Consider the following 15,662-nt stretch of genomic DNA (forward strand, 5'->3'; position numbering starts at 1 on the left):
AATGACTCAGTCATATATATATATATATATATTCTTAGTCATATATATATTCTTAATCATATATATATTCTCAGTCACATATATATATGTATATACGTGTGTGTGTGTATTCTTTTTTATATTATTTTTCCATCATGGTCTATCCCAGAAGATTGAATATAGTTCCCTGTGCTATACAGTAGGATCTCATTGCTTATACATTCTAAATGTATGTTTGCACCTATTAACCCCAAACTCCCAGGCCATCCCACTCCCTCCTCCCTCCCCTTTGGTAACCACAAGTCTGTTCTCTGTCTATGAGTCTGTTTCTGTTTTGTGGATATGTTCATTTGTGCCATATTTGAGATTCTACATATAAGTGATATATGGTATTTTTCTTTCTCTTTCTGACTTACTTCACTTAGTATGAGAATCTCTAGTTGCCCCCACAATAGTTCTTGATTTTCCCTCTGCTTACCTGAAATCTCTCTACACCCAACACTGGGAATATGTAGGGCAGATCCCAGTGGCAGATCTGGGAAGGTCTTGGAAAGGATGTAGAGGATGGAAACTGGCATCAGTGGAGCACTTACTATGTGCTGGAGAAAGAACACTTCCAGACTCGGTGGTTTTCATTGACTCTGCGAATCAGAAATACAGGTAGCAGATCTATTTTCATTTTGGTCTCATCTTATTTATTTATTTATTTATTTATTTTAGGGTGGCATATGGAGATTCCCAGGCTAGGGGTTGAATCGGAGCTATAGCTGCCGTCCTACGCCACAGCCACAGCAACGCAGGATCCAAGCTGTGTCTGTGACCTACACCACAGCTCATGGCAATGCCGGATCCTTAACCCACTGCGAACCTGTGTCCTCATGGATGCTAGTCAGATTCATTAACTGCTGAGCCACGACGGGAAATTCTATTTTTGGGTCATCTTGATGTCTTTTTAAGTTTGGCCTTCTCATCCTAGTCTGGTCCTATCTTATAATATTATGTTCCTGTTTCACAGAAGGTGAAGATGCCTTCTCAGCCAAACATGGGTGTACACTGTTCGGCCTGCCTTGCTGTTGTAAATCTCAGGACACCATACCTAGCAGATGCAGGACCGGTAGCTGACAAACCTCACCTGCTGATAAATCCCGAGTCAGGATGTCAAGGGGCCCTCCTAAAGCCCAGTTCTCCTCACTCCTTTGCTTCCTGATTTGGTGGATGACCTGCCACCAGCATGTGAAGGGCAGTCTCAGAGTTGATGATAGTAACCTCTAAAGCGAGTTCCTATGCTTCATCACTTCTAAGGCACACATTTCCCCCATATTCCAACGCCTCTGAAATTGGGATGTGTCCTACAATTAATGATGACTTATAACTAGCAGTGGTTTTCCTTTCTTAGCAATATTTAAAATAACGATGTTGCTGAATAGCATTGAGAACTATGTCTAGATACTCATGTCACAACAGAAGAAAGGGTGAGGGAAAAAACTGTAACTGCAATGTATACATCTAAGGATAACCTGACCCCCTTGCTGTACAGTGGGAAAATTAAAAAAAAAAAAATAACGATGTGTCAGGAATTCTCATCCTGGCTCAGGGGAAACAAATCTGACTAATACCCATGAGGACGCAGGTTCGATCCCTGGCCTTGCTCAGTGGGTTAAGGATCTGGCATTGCCGTGAGCTGTGGTGTAGTTCACAGACACAACTGGGATCTGGCATGGCTGTTGCTGTGGTGTAGGCTGGCAGCTATATCTCTGGTTCTACTCCTAGCCTGGGAACCCCCATAGGCTGCAGGTGTGGCCCTAAAAAGACTAAAATAAAATAAAATAATGATGTGTCAATGAATTGAGGATATCTTATATTTGAAGAAATGCAGTGATGCCACTGTTTTTTATTTCTCAGTATAAAATCAATACCTGGGCTTATATCTCTGCCTTCACTTCTGAGGCCTGAATCAAAGATTTTCCTTGCACTGACCTGTGTGACCAGCCTCTGTGTCATTTCTCTAAGCAGGAGACACCCTAGGAGTAGGCTGACTGAGTCACCGGTATCAGCCCTTAAATCGTTGCCATGATGTTGACCTTGCATTTCCTCGGCCCCTAAATCGTATCAAGAGTGTTACAGACTCTCAGGAAGTTATGAAGTGGAGGGTCATACTTTTAAGATTTGTGGATTCACATATTTGTTTCTTCAATGTTAATAGAATAATCACCCACCTAGAAATGAGTTTGATTGAATTTCATTCAGTTTTCTAAATGTACACGTTTTATAACCTGGATGTGGGGTCAGGCTGGTTTCCTTGACAGTTGTCATTTTATATCTCTGATCATTAAGGTAGTTTTTGTGGTCAACTTAGTGTAGAAATTGCCTGGAGGTGATAATCACTATTAATTATGTACTGTATTTAATTTTCAGAAATCATGTTGTTTCCTGATCACCTTTTGCTAAAAGATATGTTCTTGGGGATTTCCTTTCCTTTCCTTTCCTTCCCTTTCTCTCTTTCTTTTTTTTTTTCCTTTTTCCTGGGCAGCTTTGGTTATTCCTTTTTTTTTTTTTTTTTTTTTCCCTGTCTTTTTGTCTTTTTGTTGTTGTTGTTGCTGTTGCTATTTCTTGGGCCGCTCCCGCGGCATATGGAGATTCCCAGGCTAGGGGTCCAATCCGAGCTGTAGCCACCGGCCTACGCCAGAGCCACAACAACGCGGGATCCGAGCCGCGTCTGCAACCTACACCACAGCTCACGGCAACGCCGGATCGTTAACCCACTGAGCAAGGGCAGGGACCGAACCCGCAACCTCATGGTTCCTAGTCGGATTCGTTAACCACTGCGCCACGACGGGAACTCCCCTTTCTCTCTTTCTTTCTTTCTCTCTTCCTTCCTTTTGTCTTGCCAGCAGCGTGTGGAACCCCCCGGGCCAGGGATCAAAGCAGTGACCCAAGCCACAGCAGTGACAATGCCAAATTCTTAACCCGCTGACCCACCAGAGAACTCCATATCTTAGGGGACTTGGTTTCATCTTATTTGAGAATAAAGGAAAAGAAAGACAATTAAAAGCATCTTGAGGAGTTCCCGTCGTGGCTCAGTGGTTAATGAATCCGACTGGGAACCATGAGGTTGCAGGTTTGATCCCTGGCCTTGCTCGTGGGTTAAGGATCTGGCGTTGCCGTGAGCTGTGGTGTAGGTCGCAGATGCGGCTTGGATCTGGTGTTGCTGTGGCTCTGGCGTAGGCCGGTGGCTACAGCTCGGATTGGACCCCTAGCCTGGGAATCTCCATATGCCGCGGGTGCAGCCCTGGAAAAGACCAAAAAACAAAACAAAACAAAACAAAAAGCATCTTGAGAAAAGACACTGCAGAGGAAAATAAATCATTTGGAAGACTCAAAAGTACTTACCTCTTATAATAACCTGCCATAGGAACCAGAAGAAAAACGTCAGAAAACTATTTAGCATCCTTTAAATAGTTTTCAAAGACATGGCTTCCAAGAAATAGGAGAAGGCAGTCATAGGAGAGAAGAGACTACGATGAAAACATCTGAGGCGAAAATGGAGATAAAGAAGGAAAGTATGCAAAAGAGAAAAGGTTCAATACTGGAATTACAATTCACATTAATTTTGCTGAATTAAAATTACTGAAGTTGGCCAATGGGGACCTGCTATATAACACAGACAACTCTACCTAATGTGCTGTAATAATCTATGTGGGAAAAGACTCCGGAAGAGAATGTATGTGTATATAAACTGAACCTTTTTGTGGGTTGGCAGAAATGATCACCACCTTATAAATCAACTATGTTTCAATAAGTCTTTAAAAATGGAAAAAAGGTAAAAAAAATTAATGAGGTTGGAAATAATGATAAGCATTATTAAACAGAATGCAAGGAGAATGTCAATAATAAAACTAATGAGAGGAAAAATGAAAAAAAAATTAGAGAGTAGCGATTCAACATATGGATAATTGGTGATCCTGAAGGAGATGCTTGAATAAGTGGAATGGAAGCAGTAACCATAGAGCTAATGGGCTACCATGTGCTAAAGAAAATGTGTGAATATATTTTTCAGGGTAGGCTACCTGCTGTAACAACAACCTCAGACTCTCTGATCAGATGCTCAGTGGGCTGCCTTCCCCGACATCCCAGCTCCTTCCATCTGGTGGCTATATCCTCCCCAGGGATCCCAGAGTTTCCACTGGATCCTCTGCATCCAGGAGGGAGGCAAGGAAGGAGAGCGTGGAGAAGGCAGCTCTGCTCTTAATTGCCTGGTTACAGGTGACACACGTCACTTCTGCCTACACTCATTGGCTTACATTTCATCTGGCCCTATCCCGAGGGAAGAGAGCTGGGAAATATGGGTGCCCAGGAAGAAAAGGAAGTGAGTTTGGTGAGCACATGGCATTGTCTCTGACACATAGATATGCAGACACACACAGAGAGATATACAAAAGCAGCTGAAATTGTTCTTTCCCTGCTATCTTCATGATAAAATCCAAAGCACACAGGATCATAGAGAGGAGTGAAAAGCCAAACAATATGCCTCCTATTTTTCCCTTCTTGTTCCTGATGCAAGGTGACATGGTGAGCCTGATTGCTCAGGCAGGATTCAGGCTGTCTCTACATAGACTTCCAGAGACCAGAACGTTCCCCACATGAACCTTTAGACCCTCCTTCCTTTTAGCATATTCTCTGCAGGTCTCACCACCCTCTCTTTCTGGGCCTGTTGACTCTTCTCCTCACCCTCCCCAAATCAGCAAGCCCCAAGTCCCATTGAAGGTGTGTATTTTCACAGCTTCCTCAGTATGGAGAGGGGAGGGATGGTGTCAGGTCCCCCCTCTGGTCCTAGATGCAAGATGTTCTTATCATTTTCTCCTGCACCCAATTAGTGAAGGAAAAAACCCCAACAGATCCAATTAAAAAAAACCCACATAGTAATTTTGACCTTAATGTGCTAAAAGAACATTATTTATTTATACATTTATTTCTACCTCTGTGGCCTAGGATAGGGTTTATTCTATTAGACATAAAAGGGCACAACATAAAAAATAAAAATGAAAAAAAAAAAAAAAAAAAAAGGACACAGCATCCAACAATTCCCTGGATTTCTTGGTTGGAGATGGGGTTAGAGGCAGGGGTAGTTTTGTCGTATGATTTGATGGGGTGCACTTGATTTTCCTATGGAAGGCTAAATGCTCTCAGATTAGGCCCCAAAGCAGAATCAACTGTTTTATGTTTGAACTTGACCAAGGTGAGACTTTTCAAAATATAGGTCCATTGGTTTTTAGGTAGAGTCTTGCCTGAAGGCAAAAGGTAGAGAAGATGACTGCTTGAAATCTGTGATTGGAGTTCCCGTTGTGGCTTAGTGGTTAATGAATCTGACTAGCATCCATGAGGACACAGGTTCAATCCCTGGCTTTGCTTAGTGGGTTAAGAATCCGGCATTGCCGTGAGCTGTGGTGTAGGCTGGCAGCTACAACTCCAATTGGACCCCTAGCCTGGGAACCTCCATATGCTGCGGGTGTGGCCCTAGAAAACAAACAAACAAAAAAAAAAGTGTCGGAGTTCCCGTCGTGGCGCAGTGGTTAACGAATCCGATAGGAACCATGAGGTTGCGGGTTCGGTCCCTGCCCTTGCTCAGTGGGTTAACGATCCGGCGTTGCCGTGAGCTGTGGTGTAGGTTGCAGACGCGGCTCGGATCCCGCGTTGCTGTGGCTCTGGCGTAGGCCGGTGGCTACAGCTCGGATTGGACCCCTAGCCTGGGAATCTCCATATGCCGCGGGAGCGGCCCAAGAAATAGCAACAACAACAACAACAACAAAAGACAAAAGACAAAAAAAAAAAAAAGTATCTATGACTGGATTCTAGGACAGCTTGAGGTGTGGAATCAGGGGATGTGTCAGTTCAATTAGCCTTTTGGATGAGCTTTTAGCCACAGATTATGCAAGTATGACTGATCTCTTCATGAAAGGGACTGAGTCTTTGAAGCCTGAGCCCAGCCATCCTGCTAGTTCCGCACTCTCTCTGCATCACCAGGGTTTCCCGAATCCCCCTTTCCTTCCCTTCACTGTAGGCATGAAGTCCGCATGGTTTTGCAACTGGTGCAGAGGCATCTGCCCAGTGGGTTAAAGCTCATGTGGGAGCCTCGAAGTCAGGACCTCCCTGGAAGCCCATGGTTCATGAGCCTGGACTAGAGACTTCCCCCCACCCCCAGCATTGTAATGATCTCTCTATGTACCTCCAGTAAGGCGATGATCCCCAATAGTTCCACGGCCCTGATCAAGTCACTCCATTTTCTGAGCCTCAGTTTCCTTACCTGAAAACTTGGGTGATGGGTCCTTGACCTCAGTGCTAATGAGAAGGGCTCGGCACAGCACTGACACCTGTTTGGGTTTAACAGCCCCAATTTTTTTTTTTTTTATTGAATCATGTCATCCTTCTTAGACCTGTAGCAGTCAAGGGGGTTAAAGGGTTCTTCCAGCCAAGGGAGCTTTCAGACATGGACAGAAGGAGAAGCTTTCCCATTTTTCTGTCTTTTTTTCTTTTTGCTTTTTAGGGCCACGCCAGCAACATATGGAGGTTCCCAGGTTAGGGGTTGAATCAGCTTCAGCTGCCGGCCTAAGCCACAGACACAGCAACTTGGGATCCAAGCCACATCTGTGACCTGCACCACAGCTGACGGCCACACCAGATCCTTAACCCACTGAGCAGGGCCAGGGATTGAACCCGCATCCTCCTGGATTCCAGTCGTGAGCATTTCCCATTTTTCTTTATAACTATTTTTGTCCTACGTGGTCACAGCAGTGGATAGCTATTGTAGAACCTTGGAACATTCAGAAGTACATGAAGAAGCTGATGATAAGCGTCAGCCATAATCCCATCACGTGGGGGCATGAGCTTTCGCCCTATCTGAACACACCAGGCCGGGTGTGGTTGGGGCCCTTACTCAACGGTCTCCATTTACTCTGCAAAGTAACCACAGCAAGGCCTTAAGCAGCTTCCCCCTCACTTTTGGAAGATTCATTCAGGGATCGGTGAGTTTGGGCTCTGGCTTCAAGTCTAAGGCTTGGAGCAAATGCCATGCTGTCCTTGTCTGGGGCCAGGGCCTGGGGCTTTAGAGGTTGGTACCACCCACGGGGCAGCCGAAGCCGTGTCAGCCATGGGGGCAGCTGGGAAAGGACCCCTTCCTGCATCTTTCTATGTTGGGCTCCAGGTATGGGCAACACAGACTGTCTGTTCCTGTCTGGACTCTTTCCACTGAAGAGGCAGGAGACAGGCACCTGCCTCCCTTGTGCGCACTCGTGGGGCTTAAATGGGATTTTGCCAAAAAGTCAGACCACTTGAGCATCTGTTACTCCTCTCCTAGACCTTCCATTTCTTTTATAGCTTCATGGAATGACCCCCAGAAATGCGATTTCATACTCCAATGGTTCCATCTACCTGGGCTTCAGTAGACGGGGAAGAAAATGGCCAGTGACAGGGAGCATCTTTCACGATTTGTGATCCCCGGCTGCCCTCCTAGGAGGTGAATCCCGGCAGAGTCTTTGCGGAGGCGGGTCAGAAGTGTGAGGATGCAAACTGGAGATGCCCAGAGGGAGCTAGAGGGTATCGGGGTAGGGCAGGGGAGGGGGTGCCAGAGAAAAGTGGTGAGAGAGTTGGAGACGGGGGTGGGGCTGAGCTTTGCGGAGCTGAGCGGGGTGTGTGGTGGTACCTTCTCCTCCGTCTCACACCATCGGTGTTCCATTGTGGAGTTGGATTTGTTAGAGCTGCAGTCAATCAATTGTAATCAATTGCTGGAATTCTGCCTCAAAAGAGTCCAGAAGCGTGTCTGCCAGAGCAGGCCTGCCTGGCCATTGGGTTATATAACAAAAGAACAGGTTATTTTAGAGCCGGTGCCTGCCATGTACCCCCCCCCCCCATTATCACTTGGCCCCTTACTCTGAAATGAAGCTTCCCTAGGGCTTTATCTTTGGGAACTCAGGACCTGGACGGTGCTGCTTTGCTGAACCATCCTAACTCCTCCCAGTTCCCCTTTAGTTGAGTTTTAATGCAATTAACATTTCTTCAGCACCTACCTGGCACCAGGCCCTATAGCAATACAAGGGGTAGAGAAATGGCAAAGATACAGGCCCTGCCTGCTAGGAGCTCATGATAATAGGTTGTTGCTGTTGGGTTGGAAGTGGAATGAAAGAGGAGGGTGACCGTGATGGGAGAGCCTGAGGATCCGGAGTTCGGGGGGCTTCCAGGAGGAGAGGGCAACCTGTGCTGAAAGGAGATGGCAAAGAGGAAAGAGTGCTCCAGGCAGAGGCCAGCAAGGACAAAGCAGGGGGGCCTTCTGGGTCCTGGGAGTAGCCCCAGAGCACCAATGATAGGCAGGGAGGGCAGGGCTGGGCACTGGGAGGCCCACGGTGCTTTGGGGAGCAGCCATGAGGGGCCTCATTCGGCAGGGAGCATCCTTGAGAGGAAGGGAGTGTCCAGAGAGAGAAAGGCATGGTCCCCCGTGCCCCTGGTCAGGGATGAGTGGGTTTGAATTTCCACCATGGAGCATGCATTTGGTTTGCAAGAGCAAATTTAAAGTTTTACATTTGATAAGAATGAAAAGGATAGCTGTCCCTTTGGTAGTACAATCTAAATTTGACTAAATTTTGGCTAGAGGAGCAGATACTAGGGAAAAGAGGGGGAGGGATACTGCCCCATGGGAGGAGGCAGGATAGTGACAGACATGGGCCAGATTTGCATTTTCATCTATTTATTTTTTATTTTATTTTTCTGCTTTTCAGGGCTGCACCCATGGCATATGGAAGTTCCCAGGCTAGGGGTCAAATTGGAGCTACAGCTGCCAGCCTCCACCACAGCCATGCGGATTCCTAGCTGAGTCTGCAACCTACACCACAACTCTTGGCAATGCAGATCCCTAACCACTGAGCAAGGCCAGGGAGTGAACCTGCATCCTAATGGATTCTAGTGGGGTTCGTTTCCACTTTGTCACCATGGGAACTCCCAGATTGCCGTTTTAGAACAGTCTCTCTGGCTACTGATTGGATGCCGGTGGAGGGGGGGGGTATGAGAGAGGGAAGACTAGTCAGATACCGTGAAAGGAATGGGAGTGACATTGGCCTGATTCAGGGCGTGGTATTCTGGGTAGGGAGATATTTAGGGATCCCAGGGCCTAACTCCTCCTGCCTCCCAGTCAGCTTGGCTGCACACCAAGAGCAGGGACTGGTGGCCCAGGGGTGTCAGGCTCCCAGGAAGTTCAGACATGCTCACTAAATGGTGGTACCCCTGGCTTCTCAGTTCTACCCTTGAGGCCTGGGTGGCTGGAAGCTGGGGTCAGCTAGGCTGGTGAAGCACATGCTGGGGAAGCCGAAGACGGAATGGATCATGATCGGGCCTTGAAAGCACAGCAGGCACGATTCAGAGGAGTCTGTTGGGCCAGGGTCCCCCGAGGCACACCCAGGACTACCTCTGTGCCCCAGGTGCTGGACCCTTCATCAGACCTCTTTCTTGTTGATCTGGTTGTTGATCAAGACTTGCTGATCTGGGAGTTCTCACTGTGGTTTAGCAAGTTATGAACCCAACTAGTATCCATGAGGACGCAGGTTTGATCCCTGGCCTTTCTCAGTGGGTTAGGGATCTGGCATTGCCATGAGCTGTGGTGTAGGTCACAGACGAGGCTCAGATCTGGTGTGGCTGTGGCTGTGGCATCGGCTGGCATGTGCAGCTCTGATTTGACTCCTAGCCTGGGAACTTCCATATGTGCGGGTGCAGCCCTAAAAAGAAAAAAAAAAAAAAAAAGAGTTGCTGATCTGGTACCCATGCTGGCTCTGCCCAGCCTGACTCTGCAGTCAGAGATTTGGCAGGCTTGAGGACACAAGAGAATGTTTAAAATAATTCTTTGCCTACAATACCTCTCGGGGCTATTTTCATTGTAATCAGAGGATAACAGTATAAGCCAAGGAGTAAAGTTCTAATAGTGGAATTGCAACATGGATGGAGATGGGGGGAGGGATTATTCAGGGTTCAAGTGTATACTTATCCACAGGACAAATGTTCTGTCTTCTTACATGAAGGACACAGGTCCTTTCTGGGGACAGAAGATTAATTCTCTCAGTGGACACAAGAAATAGCTCAGACTCTGAAAATCCAAACCTTAGCAGAGAGCTGTGGTGGGGGTGGGCGTGGGGGTGAGGATGCTCTGAGGGAGACAAGCATCCCTTGGGTGTGAACAATAAGCACCTAAGTGAGAGGGACCAAAAAAAGATAAATATCACTCGTCCTTTTTTAAAGCATGTTGATGATTAACCCTTTGATGACCTTGACCTCCAGGATTTGGGGATTAGTTAACTCTCCCTTGTTTGTAAGACATGATCAACTTTACATTTGTCCTTCAGTAGTCCTTTATGACCTGTTACCCAGTCATCAGCTGGGAACCTTTCTTCTCCTTAAACTCTTGGTAAAATTGTCTTGAATCCACCAATTCATGGCTGGGGCAACTCCAATATCCTCCCATTCCCCCGGGGTGTGATATTCTTCAGGCTTCTCCTGCCTCTTTGGGCTGCATCCAAAAATAAGTCACACCAGGATCTGTGAGTTTAGGAGGTGTTAGTGAAGTATGGGGGGTGGGGGGTCGGGAAGGGATCCGCCCCCCAGCCCACCCCCCTTTGCTCATGCCCTTCTGGGCTTGCGCAGAGTTCTGCGTCCTCCTCTTAACACCGTGTGTGGCAGCCTCTCTCTTCTGGGCTTCCCTGGCCAACACTTGGCAAAGGCATTTTCCAATTCCTCTCTTTGAAAGGAATTTTGATCCCAACTATAATGATAATAAAGCCTTCTTTACCTTTTTGTAGATGTAATTTGCTTTTCAAATAAAAATGCATCTTAAGTTCATTTTTAAGAATTTCCCAGCAGTCCTTAAAATAAACCTGCACCCAAAGCTGCTGCAAAAACAGGGCAAGAGTCATGGTGGTGTGGACAACACCCTGATATCTGTCGTGCTTGTGTTTTCCAGTTTCCACCCAGATGTCTGAAATCCTATAGCTGCGGTCAGCAATCCCCAGAGTGGAGTGCAGTGTGGAGGCTGAGTGCTGAGAAGAGGCAGCCTGGGGCAAGGCTGGTCCACCCTCCTGGTAACTAGTGGGTAGTTTTTGGTGGGGATGGGAGGTGGGGTGGGGTGGTGAAAGACACTTTTTGGTTGGCTCCGTCTTATCAGGATGAGCTTCTGAACCCTCAGGCCTACGCCATGAACTCCCCTGATCCTGATGCCTCAAGAGCTATCATGGCATCTGAAAGACCTTAGAGGTCCTTCGTCCAGCCCCCAGCAAGAAAGAAGCTTCTCTCCAGCATCCTGTAGTCCTTCTGACTCCAGGGAGAGAGCTCACCACCTAACAAGGCAGGCTGTCCCATCTTCTCGTCACCGAGCAACTCCTGCTGGTGGAAAGTTCACCCTCCCGCTCTCGGCTAGAATCTGCCTGCTGCAACAACCACTTGGTCTCCTGGTTCTGGCCGCTAAGGTTCTAAGGAATCAGCCCAATCCTTCTTTCACGTGGCAGTCCAACAGCTCTTTGGGGACAACTGGAGTGGAAGAGTTCAGGATCTGGGACCATAGACAGGCCTGGTTGAAATTCTAATGCACTGTTATCTGTGTGATCTTGGGCAAGTCAGTTAACCTCTCTGATTCAGTTTCGTTATCCATGAAGCTGAGACAGTAATGTCTGCCTCACACAGTGGTCCTGGGAATGAACATCAATCACAAATAGACGTTGCCGGGTGCCATTCCGTCCCCAATTCTCCGACACCAACTGGATGTGCTTCAATCCAACTTAAGTCTGACACTACCTTGAGTTAAAGGGCACATAAGCTAAAAGGCAAGATCATGGATGAGCTTCCCCTCACTTCAGAGGCCACCTGCACTTCTGACTGACTTGACGGTAAATGTGGGGGTTCCCACAACCTCGCTTTCAGTTTTGTTAATTCCCTAGAATAACTCGCCAAACTCACTAGAAGTGCTGAAACTGTGATTACAGTTTTATTATAAAAGATCCAACTCAGGAACAGCCAAAGGAAAGAAGAGCTGCCCTGCGCCCTCCTTGTGGGATTCCTCACCAGCCCAGCAATGTGCTCACTCACCAACCAGGACGTTCCTTCAGGCCTCGGTGTCCAGTGCTTTTTGTTCTTTTTTTTTTTTAGAGCCGCACCTGTAGCCTATGGAAGTTCCTGGACTAGGGGAATTGGAGCTGCAGCTGCTGACCTACACAACAGCCACAGCAATGCCGATTAACCCACTGAGTGAGGCCAGGGATCAAACCCATGTCTTCATGGATACTAGTAGGGTTTGTTACCATTGAGATTTCTTTTTTTTTTTTTTTTTTTTTTTTTTTTGGCTTTTTGCCTTTTCTAGGGCTGCACCCGAGGCACATGGAGGTTCCCAGGCTAGGGGTCTAATCGGAGCTGTAGCCACTGGCCTACGCCACAGCCACAGCAACGCAGGATCCGAGCCACATCTGTGACCTACCCCACAGCTCACGCCAGATCCCCAGCCCACTGAGCAAGGCCAGGGATCAAACCAGAAACCTCATGGTTCCTAGTCGGATTCGTTAACCACTGAGCCACAATGGGGACTCCGAGGTTTCTTTAATAGGAGTGCATGTGGTATTACTAGGCCCAGTTGGTTAAATCAATTGCCGCTTGATTGAATGCAACGTCCGGCCCCTCCCTCACTCCCTCCCTCGATGGTTGGGGTGGCGCTGAAGTTGCAACCTCAGATCTTGTGCTTGGTCCTTTTCAGTGGCCAGTCCCTCCCTTGCAGTATCTAAGTGCTCACCAAAAGTCACCTTATTTGCATAAAAACTCAGGCTTGGAGTTCCCTTGGTGGCTCATCTGAAAGGCATTTGACTAGTATCCATGAGGATGCAGATTTGATCCCTGGCCTTGCTCAGCGGGTTAAGGATCCGGTGTTGCCGTGAGCTGTGGTGTAGGTTGCAGATGAGGCGTGTAGATCAGTGGCTACAGCTCCGATTCAGCCTCTAGACTGGGACCCTCCATATGCTGTAGGCGCAGCCCTAAACAGACAAAAAAACAAAAAACAAAAACAAAAAACCCCCTCAAGCTTGGTGAAACGGCTCATTATGACTAACAAAAGACATGGATCTGGACATTTTAGAAATCCCATAGGTTTTGGAAGCTCTGTGTCAGGACTGAGGCCGGAGACCCCAGATATCTTGACGACTTCACATCTGGCCCCACAAACACCGGACTCCCGTGATCTTCAATGCCTGCTTTCCCCCTTTTCTGTGATCTCCAGGTTAACATGTTCCAGCTATGTGGTCAGAGAATGAGGCATTCTCGTCAGCCTTTTTTTCCCCCGTGGATTTACTTTTTGTTAATATAACTCAAGATTGAATTAGTCTGGGGACTAAAACATATAATTACAGTTATTTAGTATGCACCTGTTTACAATTGAATCATAAGCCTCTCATTACTTTAGTTCCTCATGCTACGATGATTCTAGCCCCAAAATGACACATAATAAGCATTTGCTCCGCACCAGGCGCTGTTTGAAGTACTTCACATGCACTAACTCACCTAATCCTCACAACAACCTAAAGAGGCGTTAAAGAGGTGCAGTCCCCATTTAATAAATGGGGACGCTGAGGCACAGAGAGGTTAGGTAATTTGCCCAAGATCACACAGCTGATAAGGGGCATAGCTGAGATTTGAACTGGTGGTCTGGTTCCAGAGTCCCTGCTTTTTCACCCCGAACCTGTGTATGACTTTGATCACCTCCCAACATTTGGGGAAGGGAAGGAGGGAGCACAAGAAGATGCGTCTGGTGCGCAAGACCAAAAAGTGCATCCTGACCCCTGCCGTCATGGTGACGGAGTCAGGGCTTCCATTTCCTACCCCACCCCCATCAGAGCCCATCTTGAGCAGCCCTCAGGGGCTGGGCTCTAAGGAGGGAAGGTGGGCCTGGGGGCTTCTGTGCATCGGGCCCAGCACTTCTTCATTCCTCAAGCTTTGTGGGGGGAGAGCTGCTCAGCCTTCACAGGCCCATTCCTGGGAAATGCAGCCACTCCAAAGGGAAGGGAGAGGACCAGCCTTTTCCTGCCCAGATGAAAAGGACTGAAGCCAGGAAGGTTCAGTATCAGGCTGTTGGTCCCAGAGAAGGTGACAGCTCCAGTGGTTCTGGAGCTGGTAGGACCTGGCATCTTGTAAGGAACACAGGGATCTCCATGCTCACATCCAGTGTGCCCCCTGGTAGGGGTTGCTTGTTGCTGTTTGAAAAATAACATCAAAGATTTGGGGCTGTGCAGGTGCCAAAGAGAATTAGAAGGGATGAGTGCATGGGGGCGGTGCCTCTGGAAGAATTCTGGTCTGCAGCAGTGTCTGCCCAGAAGAATCTAGGTGGTGACCCCATGTCTGCATGGCTTTGATGCAGTCCCATTGCATTTGACCTTGCAGTCTTTGCTTGCTTCCTAAGTTCCAGAGATGAGGCTGGTGGGAGCATGATGCGGGTGAAGTATTCTTAATGAAGCCCATGCATGTGGGATTGACTTGAAACCACAAGGTGACCAGCTCCTGTGTGTTCTTTGCAGATGTTTCTCTTCTGGCATTTGGCTTGAGGAAGAGGCATTGGGGGGAGGCAGGAAGAGGGTCTCTTGCTCCAGGAAACCTGGATTTCCCACCCTTCTGCCTTTTCTACATGAATCTGTCTTTCTCCATACAGCACCAGAGCTGGAAGGGGCCCCAGAGGTCCATTCTGTCCCCTCCTCCATCTAGGGATGGACACAGTCAGACTCAAAGAGGGAAATTACTTGTCCGAGTCCATGAACTAGAGAATGTCAGAAGCGGGGCAACACTGCAGGCTGTGACTTCTAGTCCAGAGCTAATTCGACCAGAAACATCCCCGAGGGACTCAGTCACTCTCCACTTAGATTAAGAATCTGGCTTTGGGAGTTCCTGTCATGGCTCAGTGGTTAACGAATCCAACTAGAAACCATGAGGTTGCGGGCTCGATCCCTGACCTCGATCAGTGGGTTAAGGATCCGGCGTTGCTGTGAGCTGTGGTGTAGGTCACAGACGTGGCTCGGATGCCGAGTTGCTGTGGCTCTGATGTAGGCCAGTGGCTACAGCTCCGATTAGACCCCTAGCCTGGGAAACTCCATATGCCGCGGGAGCGGCCCTAGAAAAGGCAAAAAACAAACAAACAAACAAAAAAAATCTGGCTTTAATTGGCATTAAGTACAATCTCAAACATTCTAACAACCTGCCAAATATGTTTCAAAATATGTCTTTCGAGAATGTTTGTTGTGTTTGTTTGTTTGGGGCTGCCACGTGCAGGTGACTCCCTCTTCCATCCTCCATCCCATCCGTGTGGCTGTCGAGGGTGGCGCCAGCTGGTGGAGATCTGATGAGGGCTTTCATGAGGAGCCGACTGACTAGTGACAGAATTAAGATCAGAGGTCATAGTCTCATAAACTTGACAAAACCGGTTGTGGTGGCATTTGGAGGACACTTGTCGTCCCAGGTTGGAGTGGGAAGAAGGGCCTGGATGGCCTTGGGAAGTGGCACCTGACACTGGCGTTAGAGGCGCTGTGCCATCTTTGGCAGGCTAGCTAGAAATGGTCGGCATCTGGAATGGATATCTTCCGTTCCACAACACAACCCCTAACATCTAGCCAGTAGTATTTTAACCCTGACTGCCC

General features: G+C 47.8%; 1 protein-coding gene across 2 annotated transcripts in view; it reads left to right on the forward strand.

The window, feature by feature from the left end:
- The window catches only part of ADD2 (adducin 2), a 115,880-nt gene that overhangs the window by 49,518 nt on the left and 50,700 nt on the right, over positions 1–15,662 (forward strand). The window contains exons 1-2 of one of the 2 annotated variants that reach the window (XM_021087397.1): positions 6,726–6,998; positions 10,970–11,087. The gene's annotated coding sequence lies outside the window, so the exon portion shown is untranslated. Of the gene's footprint in view, positions 1–6,725; positions 6,999–10,969; positions 11,088–15,662 lie in introns of those variants that run through there. The other variant, XM_021087396.1, reaches the window with a different exon arrangement.

This window comes from Sus scrofa, chromosome 3 (genome assembly GCF_000003025.6).
Source record: "Sus scrofa isolate TJ Tabasco breed Duroc chromosome 3, Sscrofa11.1, whole genome shotgun sequence".
NCBI classification, from domain to species: Eukaryota; Metazoa; Chordata; class Mammalia; order Artiodactyla; family Suidae; genus Sus; species Sus scrofa.